Source organism: Oratosquilla oratoria, chromosome 16, assembly GCF_046742065.1.
Source record: "Oratosquilla oratoria isolate Oo_2021 chromosome 16, ASM4674206v1, whole genome shotgun sequence".
Classification (NCBI taxonomy): Eukaryota; Metazoa; Arthropoda; class Malacostraca; order Stomatopoda; family Squillidae; genus Oratosquilla; species Oratosquilla oratoria.
Genome location: NC_134792.1, coordinates 58,128,230 through 58,141,039, shown reverse-complemented (window position 1 = coordinate 58,141,039; position 12,810 = coordinate 58,128,230). Strand labels below are relative to the sequence as shown.

The following is a 12,810-nucleotide window of genomic DNA, read 5'->3' as shown; positions in this document are numbered from 1 at the left end:
CTGAAGGTGGAGGAAGTATACAAGGAATAAGGGAAGAATTTTACTGCTTTAATGTTTCGACCCTTAGGGTCTTGATCATTAAGCTTTGTGGTCAAGACCCTAAGGGTGGAAACGTTAAGACTAAAATTCTTCCATTATTCCTCGTATACTTCCTCCACCTTCAGTTACAATTCCTTCAGCAATATTGAGAGTTTTTCATTGTATTTTGAGAGTAGTTTTTGACTCCCTAAATATCTCTGTGACAGCCAAGCTGTATGGATAAACACCATAATTATGGGTTATCAATTTGAACTGGAATATGTCAGAAGTTTTCATATTGGTGCATCATGACGCAATGCTGTCTTTGGGCATTCAAAAAAGCTTTCAATATTTTTGGAATGTGCTCCTACACAATCCTGCAACATGTTCACATTATACCTCGTGGATACCACAATGATACTACGATGACGTACAGATATTTTTAATCTTGGCCTACCAGATAAAGTAAATTATTATCTGTATGATAAGTTAGCTACATTGATTTAGATTGCATACTGTTTAATAAAAAAGCTTCACTGCAAATATTGCTAAGAAAGTACCAGTCTATTCCAGCAAAGGACAAGTGTTTTTTTGCATTTTCCCCCTCCTTTTTTATATTTATTCTCGTTAAGTAGTTTTTTTGTTATTCACTCACCATTTATCTTGGTTTTAATTTGCTATGCTTATTTATCTGATCAATTTGATAGAAATTTCCATTAACAATATCTCTTATCCTTTGTTTTGCATATGCTTGAAAAAAAGGCCATTTAGTATTATTGTAAGAGAATCTAGCTCTGTTATTTAGCTCCCAGTATATAATCTTTACATGAATGACATAATTGTAGTTGGGGGATGATCATAAGCCATCTTATCTTGCCTTTCTCTCCAAGTTCTATATATTCCCAGTGTATGTTCTTTACGTGAATGACATAATTGTAATTGGGGGATTATCCTAAGCCATCTTATCTTGCCTTTCTCTCCGAGTTCTATATATTCCCAGTGTATGTTCTTTATGTGAATGACATGACTGTAATTGGGGGATTATCATAAGCTATCTTATCTTGCCTTTTTCTCCGAGTTCTATATATTCCCAGTGTATGTTCTTTACGTGAATGACATGACTGTAATTGGGGGATTATCATAAGCTATCTTATCTTGCCTTTTTCTCTAAGTTCTATACATTATTAATATATCCACCTATTTTCTTCTTTTCATCCCAATCATGTATTTTCGTAAGTAGTTGTTCATTTTCATAATTCCTAAGTTTGATATTATATAGTCTGTGGCACTCGACACAATAACCATTCATCAAACTCGATGACAATGTATGCAGTATGAACACAAGTCATGATGTCACTGTGGAGTAGGTTTTAGGAGAATGACTGAAGCAGAACACATTTTGGGGATAGGATAAGTAATTTCAAATTGCAATAGATAAAAGGTGAAAGAGTTTTGGTGTAATTTACTTAGGTATTGTTGACTTTGGGAAGTACTAAAAACTATATACCAAGAGCTTTCCCCCTTATAAGGGAGGTAGCCAAGTCGAACACATGCACCCACTTCCACCCATTCCGCTCCCATCCACCCCCCTTATTTTCCAATTTCAGAAGTCAATTGATAATTCTGGAGAAATGTTTATTAATGATGTTGCACTTCTGTTTTGGTGGTGGTATTTTCCCTTGTGTTGTTCCAACTGCTTCATGGGTGAGTGGGATGGGTTTAATTTTGAGTTTTAAGTGGTTTTTACTACTCTATACTACTCCTGTGTGTTTCCCCCGATATTATATTTGCTTGTTTTTCCTAATTTTCTTTCAGTCTGTGATTTTGTTTAACTGCTGTAGTTTTCATTTTCATGTTTTGTTAGGTTGTGTTTGCTTTTTGTTTCTTTTTTGTTAGGTTGGCCGTCTTTTGTGTGTAATTGTGGTATTTTTTCTTGTATCATATAGGAATATGTCTTTTGCATGCCTTCTACAGTAGATAGTCACAATTTCATCCACTGCTTTAATGCTAGGAACTGGTCTATGTCAAAGTTCTCTAAATTTTTCTCTTTATCTACAGTATGATCTTGCCATTTTGCTTTTTGGTAGTTTATGAAAGTTATCTTGTATGTAGGTTGTATTTATTCTTCCAGTTCTATGATAACCTTTGTTGGGAAGTAGTTTGAGGTCTTGTATGGTTTCCCTTGTTGGGAGATATTTCAAGTTGATTTTGTTGAAGACATTGTTTAGTGGGGCTGTTGCTGGAGTCATTATGTTTAGGTTGGGGATTTGTTCTAGTGTTTTGTGTCCTCGTTTGTATAGTGTTTGTATGTTGAGCCAGATTGGATGATATGTGTTCAGATCACCTGTCAGTATGTGATTTGTTTGTGAGTGGAGCGGTTGGAGTTGAGGGAGGTAGCCTCAGAGGGTTGATGTAATGGATAGTATGTAAATATTTGTGATGTAAGTTATCTTCTTTATTTGTGATTAGATTTATAAAAAAAATTGTGGTGTGTGTGAGTGCTTGTTTTGATTTTCTTTATTTTGCTTGAAAAGGGTATACTTTTGTGTAATAGTGTTATGAATCCACCTTTATATTGTATTTTGTCTTTTCTTATTGGACAGACCACCAACTCAGTACTCAAATAACAACTCCCAGACACAAGTCCTGCCGGAAAAAACCCTCTTTCACCTGTAAGAACTACAATGGCATATCTGCACTCAGGACACCATCCAGCATGAAAACCACAACACAGAATAGGCCCGGCTACATATTAAAATTGCCCCAGATGCAACCGCCACATAGAAGACACAGCACCTCATACTAAAATGTCCCACACTAACAATCCCAAGACAATAACACAATATAAAAGTGACTTACGGTGCCATCTAAAGGCTGTTGCTGGTTACCTGAGGGCTACAGGTCTTCTGCAAGAGTGACCAAGTGCAATGGATTGATTGATTACCAAACACCATCCATCTCTACGACACTATCAACACAAAATAGGCCCGGCCACAGAATCAAACTGCCTCAGATCCAACCACCACAGAGAAGACACAGAACACCTCATTGTACAGTGACACTAGAAAGCCCTAGATAACAAGAAAGTATCTCTTCCCTGAGTGATGTATGAACATGTCATGTGGCCATTGGTGGTTGTCCAGATGCCATTGATCTCTTGCAAGAGATATCTTGGACAATAGATTAATTGACTAGTTAGATATGACATTGGCAGTGAACGATGCTTGACAGTTCAGACAAAGGGACCAATTGTGGGTACTTGTAAGTGATATTTCTGAATCAGATATTGGAGAGAATCATTTCCATACTGCCTGCCTTCAAAACCCATCAATGCCATTGGCTCCATCTGGAGGTGTACTGATATTTGGTTTTTGGCAACTGCTCACTTTCTATGGCTATATACTGGTGACATAGGAACAATCTTACACTAATATAACTTAGAGTTTAAGTTTGGTGGACCTATGGATCATTTGTAGTCAATGTGGAGTTGTCATCATCAGGCAATTGTATTTAACATTTGATCACTCAATCCATTTCTCAAGGTTTCTCTTGCTTCAGACCTATGGCTCCTAAGTAACTGACAACCACTGGCAGTTGAAAAGTCCAAGAAAATGAATTGGACATCAAGTCAGTACTATATTTTCATTTGAAGTAAGAATGTCTTTGAAATCCAGATCTTCAATTTTTAGTTGCAACCCCCTCCTTTGTGGAGGACTTAAGATTACCATTTATTACTATGTAGAAATGCTATCCATTTTGCATTTTTTTTTTTTTTTTTTAGTTGAATTTCATCATTTGACATTGGACAAACATCCAAACCTGCCTTCCTGGCTATAACACAAGGCATCCATATACTGTATCATCCCATCATCTGTCATGTCAGTCAAGATCTGAAGTTTGAATCTGACGTCTGTAGAAGGAAATATACTTTCAAGTTTGATATGTATAAATCATCATTATCATAACCAATTGGGAGCATACACCAGGGAGACTATTGCTTTACTCGTGTGCTGGTGCCAGTCACCATGATTAAGCATGCTTTGAGTCAAGCAACTACTGCCTGGGCTGATGCTACATGGTTCGCAGCTGTCTTCCCCTAATGTCAAGGTAGTGGGTGCATATATTCTCCCTTGACCTCTGATATTATTGGGTTAATATGTATGCCCAAAGCCCAGTCTCCCTTCATTGGGCTCAGTGGTGTGTGGGGTTGTGGGAGGGTAAAACATAGACATGTGTACATGGTAACCATATTTGACATCAATACCAGCCTGAGTAGAGGACCAAAGAGGTATATTGCTGGTTTCAGGGGAGCGCCTCAGTGCATCCACAGCACTGGGACCTCATTTGGTGTCCAGGACTCCTATCTGCAGGCCCTGCAGGGATGCCACACATGGCAAACACGCATAAGAGGGTTGGATGGTCATTGACACAGAGTCATCTGGGCCTTTTTTTCTTTCTTTCTTTCTTTCTTTCTTTCTTTCTTAGTGTCCAACACTCCCTCCTCACTGGTGGGTGACCAGTGGGGGAAATTGTTTAGTTGCTGACAGTCTGACCATGCGGCAGATAGCACTGGTGGGTTACATGGTACCAGTAGGCCACCAAAGGGGGTTGGCTGAGTCAAAGCACACACCGGAATCAGAAAAATAAATAAATTTCCCTTCTAATCTCTGCCATGGGAATGAAGTGTTACTGTGCCCCATCCTACATTGCTTGTGTCAAAAGCAGTGCAACACAGCATGACTTTATAGCAAGGCTTGACAACCTGAACTGACTATCACTTCACCATAGAGTAACACCCATTCTCATCCACTGATCTAGGTATAAACTTAAAACTTGTACTATTGCATTGCATATCAGTCCAGTATATCATCAACATCAATCAGAATGAGTAGGAGTTTAAGCAAGCCTGAGGGACCCCACTTGAAAATGGAAATGGCCGACTTCATCATTGGTTACCACATTTTGTCATTTAACCAGTTCTTATCCAGAAATATACCTGTCCTCCTATGCCTTACAGTCCTAATTTTTTTCAGACGTCCACCATGGGGTACCTTGTCAAGTCCTTTGTGAATCCAGGTAAACTATGCCAGATTTATGCTGGTCATGTTACAGGGATATATCACTATACAAGTTTCACCAGATTTGTTAAACAAGATCTACAAGTTCTGAATCCATTTTGGGCATAGAAAATCAAAATGTTATTTTCCAGGTATTTCTTTAACTTGTCCCAGGTTGTAGACTTCATCAACTTGCCAATTTCAGTAACTTGTATCAGATAAGCATTCACCAAATGTGGTTGCAGTTACATGAAGTTTGTGTTGGTCATGAGTTCAAAACAATTGGGTGAATATTATATGGGATGATGAGAAATGTATATTATTCAGTTGTATACTTTGCAATATGCTCCTAAGTAAGATAATATCTTACACTCCAAGCTTTATCCAAGTGTGTTTCATTGTACTGTACTAAAGTACTGTATTCATCATGCCTAGACATCATCCAAGACTTACAGGACAACTCCAGTCCCATGGGAGTAGCTGAGTTACCCAAGGCTTGCTACCTTGCAAGAAATGGACCACCACCTGCTATCACTCCTGTAGCCTACTGGTCAGCTCCACCCTCACCTTCAAGTTTCAGCTTCATTATGTCTGGGGCGAGGACAATTACCTTGATGATTTCTTGTTGATGCTCCACATGACTTCACCTCCAGCCTCAACTTCTGGGGTGGGGTAGGGGGGGGTGCAGATGTGAGGCAGTTGTCCTTGCATCTTCTCACAGCCCCTCAACCCATGGTGCTCCAAGGGAATTGCTCATATCACCCAGCTGCATGAGTCACACAAGTGGTTCTTTGAGGAAACTCATGTGCAGTGCCAGCTCCATACATTCCATCCTGGTTAGATCAGTGGCCTAAGAATGGATGCTGTCAGCTTCTGCAATCCCATAATGACCAAGAACACCTGCACCTTGGGTGACTGTGTTGGGACAGACAACAGTTCTTTGAGTAACACATGTGCAGTACCAGATCCATACATACCATCTTGGTTAGATCAGTGGCCTGATAATGTATTGCGTTTGGCTTCCCAGGCATCGACACCTTGCCCTGACCTGACTTGGGTATATAAGCTGGACAGAATTGCCAAAGATTCAGATCACCTCAGAGCATCATGCTGCGAGTTTAGCTCGCTGCCTCTGTTGCTGTCTCCTCCTCCATTTCTCACAAGCAGACTGCCTTGGAACATGACTTGAACATCACCTTCCTTGCCATCTCACTCCCTTCATCCTTTCTCACAACTTGTAAAGTGAGCCAAATTATCCTCTTGGCACCCAACTTTCAACCTATATAAACTGTTTTTCCCAGCAGTGTTTGCCTTCCAGCCAAAAATCCTGACAGATACCCGCCTTTTCAGTCTTTCTTGGAGTTGTAGACTTAGTGTCCACAATCTTCCTCGCTGTTGTGTGTCCAGGATCTTCCTTTTTGTCATTGAGCCCCACAAATTCATCTTGCATAAATTTGTTACTTGCTTCACATCAAATCAACATACAAATTCCTCCATAACTTCATTATTATGGTACTTTAGCTGAAAATTACTGACACTGTCAATCAAACAACCAATCGGTACCTTGAATTTAATTTAACGGAATACTTGCAGCCCCACAGTGGCTTGCAACAGTCCTTACAACTTCCCACATCTCACTGAGAAGGAACTTTTGACTGTTGCCTGTATTGTAGAAATGTGGGAATGTTTTTATATCACTGGCTGAAAGTGGTAGGGAGAGGAGGGATGTCAGCTGTCCATGTGTGGAAAAGTGAAATACAGTTGAAGTTGTAAGATATCTTAAGCTTGCACCCTCAGGGCTGTACATCCTGACGGAGTTGAGAAAGTTACTGGTTTTAAAACTGGGCAGCTCTGCTCTCCATCTTGTAGAACTGCCACATGAAGGTACCAATCATTGATCCCTACTGACATTGTCATCTGAGTTGACCAACATATTGGAGAAGGTCTTTAATTGTAGCTTAACCTCTTCACTCCGGGGCACATCGCACGTCTGGCAGCATTAGCTGCCCAACATGCGATGTTCCATCATAATAATCGCATTATAATAAATAAAGCCAGTGCTCAATCGTTCGTTCTCTTTCACCCGTGTATTTTGATAACCATAGAAAATTTATGAAGCCAGTTTAGAGAGAATGGAAATTACGTAGGTATTACTACAATATAATCAAGTTGCCGACGTCGGCATCATCGAGTACCCACTTGCTCCTCATGCCGCCTACGTAGGCGTCACCATATGGAAGTGGTTAAGTTGGTTTTTTACACACTCCCCAATTCATTGGTTGGATGAGAGAGGTTACATTTACAGGTAGATGAATGTCAAAAATGTTGCCACAAACAAGATCAGATGCAAGGGGATGAGCTCTGTAGTTGTCCAGGAGGAGAACATATTTACTGTATTCTGGTAGGCTGATCTTCCTGAAATGTTCCTTGATAGCTGGCATGAAATGATGGTAAAAGCACTCCTGAAACAGCAGCAGTCATCCAAACATTTACCTGTGCATCATAGATGACTGGTGATGATGTAGTACACCCTGATAGTTTTTTTTTTTTTTGTTCCCACAAAAAATAAATACTGTATTGACACTTAGAAAGAGACATGCATCAAGAGGGTTAGATGTTTTTTGTTTATTTTGAACCCTTCTGCTTACCTCAGTCTGGCATGGTTTGGATGAACATACCTTCCAATAAAGCCTGTTCTCAGCATTGTAGATGTGATCTGAGGTAAGATTATGATACAAGCTGAGGAAATATGGTCAGCCAAACATCTTTTCCCATATTCACTCACTATCAGCATCACCTATATGCCATATCTTAAATGAAGGAAATTGCCTCTGCTTAACTACTTCCATAAGGTGCCGCCTACGTAGGCGGCATGAGGAGCAAGTGGGTACTCGCTGATGCCGAAGTCGCCATCTTGATTATATTTATTGTAGTTGTACCTACGTAATTTTTATTCTCTCTAAACTGGCTTCATCAGTTTTCTATGGTTACCAAAATACATGGGTGAAAGAGAACGGACGATTGAGCACTGACTTTATTTTTTATAATGTGATTATTATGATGCAACATCGCATGTCGGGCAGCTAATGCTGCCAGACGTGCAATGTGCCCCGGAGTGAAGAGGTTAAGGGTCCAAAGAAGGTTCTTCACTAGGTGGTTGCTCTTGTTCCCCAAGTCAGCAATATGGCAATTGGTAGTTCTCACTGAACACCGAGTCATTCTGGGTTCCTTTCCTTCATTTGTCTGGCTGTCACACATGGATGAAACTCTAGTTCACATTTCACAATAGTTCTAGTCCAGCCCCTAAAAAGTGGGATTAAACTCCGAATATCAAGGAAGGGGGTTTCAACTGACATTTGAAGCACTTCTTCTATCAAGTCAATGTTAAAGTTTCATATGTAATCAGATCTTTATTAGATCCCAGTATTTTACAAATGGCATAGGTAGTAACATTGTCCAAAGGAAACTTTGTCCATAATATGTATATGAGGAAGTGTGAAATTTTTTTATTTTATATTTTACAGTGTATTTTTAGTTGAAATATTCAGTACATTTCTGAAACAAAAATTGTGAAAATAAATTTGATCTATTCATTATAGAATTTAGTACAGTTGTATCTTTTTTATTTAAACTAGGTAGTTTAGCAATTATCCTTAAAAGCAGTAGTTTCTCATGAGCTTAAAGTTTTGTTGAACATATATGTAAGATAAAAATATTAAAAGAGAAGTAGGTAATTATAATTACATACATACATATACCAAAGGCTTTTTCCCCCTACATACGGGGTAGCCACAAAGAAAAAGGCATAGAAACCACTCCCACCCATTCCATTTCCTATATATTCCACTCCCCTCCACCCTCCTCCCTCCCTCTTATCTTGGCACATCCTGGATGACGGGTCATCCCTGCATCCTGTCCACTGCCCTGGGTCAGAAGCAGTGTCGCAAGACACAGCACATCCCTCATGCAGAAAAGGAGAAGACGGGGAGAAATCCCTTCGGACTGTGTCAATTTTTTCTCATACATCCTCACCCCCCATCCTCCACCCACAATGTTAAACAGTTGTATAAAGATCTGTCATAGCTCAAGGATCAATGACATACTTAGGAAATGCAGTGAGTCTTGCATGTGTTGTCAGGTTTGATGTACAACTGACCTCAAGTTTGATTGGGTACATGCATGGTTAAGTATTGGTACTTAATTACTTCTTGACTGGTATTATCTTATATGAATTACTGGTAAGTACAACTTGTACATTATTACCGTGGGAGAAAAAAAAAGTTTTTGTGGTGTAGAAGCAATCACCAGTTTGTTTACTTGTGTATAAATATTTGCGGTTTGATTAAAGGGCCACTGCTACTGTACATTTCCACTAACCGCTATCCCATAGCTGAACCCTGGCTTTATAAAATTCAAGTTATTTATTTTTTTATTTTTTAAAGGTGCATTTTATAAGCTGCTAAATATAGTAATTTCTTTCTCTTTAATCTTTCAATGTTGGCAGACCCAGTGCTTTTAGTTTCTCCTCACAAGGTTTATCTGGCAGACTGGGAGCCAGGTTGGTTGTTGTTCTTTGTATTCACTTGATCTTGCTAATCTCCTTCGCTTTATTTGGGGATCATACCACTGATGCATCATCAAGTGTTGGAGAGATTAAGGTTTCTATAAGTCTCTTCATCTCTTCATTCATATACAGTAATGAAAAGCCACTTTCATCCTTCTGTAGCAGTCCACGTGCCTCCTACAATCCTGCTATGTTTGTCAGGTGATGCATTACCTTTATCAATACTAAATCTTTCTCTTTTCCAATTTGGGTCTATGCAAAAAATAGTGTCTAGCTCTTTTTGTAAAAGCCTACAGTCTCCTTAATTTTTTTTTTTTTTTTTTATGATTTTTGCATCATCTGCAATCATGTTGGTAGTATCTATACCTTCAATCATGTTATTATCATTGATAAGAGACATAGGTACTAGCACTGAACCTTATAGAACTCCATTGGTTGTTGCTCACCATCCTTACATCTTATCCTTTACTACTGTCCTTGTGAACCTTCAAGTCTTTTATCCATTTGAGTAGTTTGCCTCTTAGCCCTGCAATATGCTCCAATTTCCACATAAGTCAGTTGTGAAGTACTTCATCAAAAGCCGTCTCCAGATCAAGGTACACACAGTCCACTCAACCCTCCCTCTTGCAGCACATTGACCACTTTTGAGTAAAAACTTAAGAACTTTGACGCACATGACCTTCTGAAGCCAAATTGCCTACTTATGAAGGTTGTAATAGGTACCCAATGTAGATGGACCGGGTTTGTTTTTGGAAGTGAATCAATTCAATCTATTGCACCAGGTCTCTCTTAGTACGAGACCCACAGCTCCCAGGTAAGTGGTCATATCTACTGGGTGTGCCCAGTAAGCCTTCGATATAATGGATCTTGATATACCGGATATTGGATATAATGGACAAAAATCTGACCGGACAAAACCTTGCTATGATGGATTTTGATCCGTTATAGCGAGGGATCCTCGGTTATAACGGATCTTTATATATAACAACAGACCCGTCCCCATGTCATCCAATATATTGAGGGTTTACTGTAATTTTTAATCCTCCTATTTTCAAATACTGGACAAACTTCTGGATATAATGGATCTGTGCAGTATTTCCATCAGATATAACGGTACTTTTATAATGTATCTTCGGATATAACAACAGACCTCTGTCCCCATGTTGTCTGTTATATCAAGGGTTTACTGTATATGGTTTGTCAGTTTGAGGCATTATATGATGAGGTGTTCAGTGTCTTCTGTGTGTAGTAGTATCTTAGTTTGATTCTGTAACCAGGCCTAATTTGTTTTGATACTATCTTAGTGCTGAAAGATGTTTGAATGCAAGTATGTCAGTGTAGTTTTTACTTCTTGAGAGATATTTTTCTGTGGGGCTGATGTGTGGGGGTTGTTGGTGAAGTATGAAGCATGATAATTGGTCCTGAAGTGTTTGTTTAGTGATAGAGGTGTTAATGTTTTTTATGTGGAAATTAATGTCAAGTTGAACATAAATATGTTAAGAAGAAAAAGAGTTCTTGGATTTAAAGTTTCTAAAGATAGATTGTTGTTAATGCTTGGAGGGATCATGTATAATGATTTTGAAATTAAATCTATTCTCGTGACACAATCAGCAAACTTGCATGTATTGAAAGGCCATTACAAGGAAGAACTATCACTTTTCCATAAAGACAACAAGAAAGCTTGGAATAATTACAAGTACTATGTTTGCTGGCTGAGCGGGTTAGGGCGTCGTTACTTGCGACGATGGTTGAGGGAATGGCAGTTCGAATCCTGCCACCAGCAAAGGTGAACCAAGGGCATGGTTCATTAAATTCCACGCTGCAAAGCCCTCTGTGAGGGGTACCGTCCAGGGAAAAAAATACTTTTTTATTTTCCAGAGCCTTTTTTTATTTTATTTATTTTTTTTTTCACCAGAGCCATTTTTGATACTTCCAGAGCCATGTTTTTGCAGGTTCAATTTCCTTCAAACTATTGGAAGGCTAACTCGTTACTCATATCGGAGTGAGTTTGCATATGTAGTGTACGTATGCATGCGGTGATGTGGTATTGGGTATGGTGCATTGTACATGTAGTCAGTGCGTTGATTGGGCAGCTAGCTGCATGCAACCAATGAACTTCCCTGCATACAGGTACCATGCAATTCAAAACTAGCGACATTATGTAGCACGATAGTCGTGTAGAGTCTAGTCAACATGTACTAGTATACGCGCGCATGCAGCTGATACGAAGCTAGGCTAGGTAAGCCATTGAACTCTAGCAGCTGTACCACGTACACATATGTACGTAAATCAACAAATTAAAGTTGATTGATGCGTTGCATTTATGATATCGATTGATAATGCAATGATTGATCACGGGTAAGTTGTGTTTGCTCTGATCCTTTCATCAATGGTGATGGGATTCAGGGATTGCCAAATGATGGATAATGCATGAAAAACGTTGAATCTTGCCGCGGGAGCGATTTTTTGTGGGGGATCGCTCCCGCTATTGGATTTGCGAGAGCGACATTGGAACTTTCCCGAGTGAAATCGCTCGTTGCTCCCGTGTATTTTTTTCGCTGGTACCATCCTAGCCTTCCAATAGGGGGGAGTTGTGATAAACCATATCATCATCATGTTTGCTAATCGATTACATGTATATGCTTTTCCTGCCTTTTGATGATAATGATGATGATATGGTTTAAGATTGCAAACTCCTATCGGAAGGCTAGGACGGTGCCCCTTACAGAGGACTTTGTAGTGTGGAATTGAACCATGCCCTTGGTCCAGCTTTGCTGGTGGCAAGATTCGAACTGCCATCCCCTCGAACTTCGCTGCAAGTAACAATGCTGTAACCCACTCAGCCAGCGAGCTTTCTTGCCTTTTAATAAGTACAATAGTTTCCTAATAGGTTTGGTGAACTAGAAACCTCAGATATTGATGTAGTTCTTTAATGCCACAATGAAGAATTTAGTAACCAAGATTTGTACAAGATAGGTGAAATTTCACGTCAATAATGCATCCTTGGATGTAACAGTGGTGATTCTGAATCGCAGAAGACATTCACATTAGAGGCTTTGAATGAAGCATGTTGTCCAGAGGTTCCCAAACTTTTTTTGGCTGCGACCTAAATCCAGATCTGGTGAAGATGTGGCAACCCAAGCATCAAAAAGCAATTTCGAAAGTCTTCTT

General features: G+C 39.4%; 1 protein-coding gene across 9 annotated transcripts in view; it reads left to right on the top strand.

Annotated features, from left to right (window-relative positions):
* Nucleotides 1-12,810, top strand: part of LOC143034046 (uncharacterized) — a 66,583-nt gene that overhangs the window by 2,089 nt on the left and 51,684 nt on the right. The gene's annotated exons all lie outside the window — the stretch shown is intronic.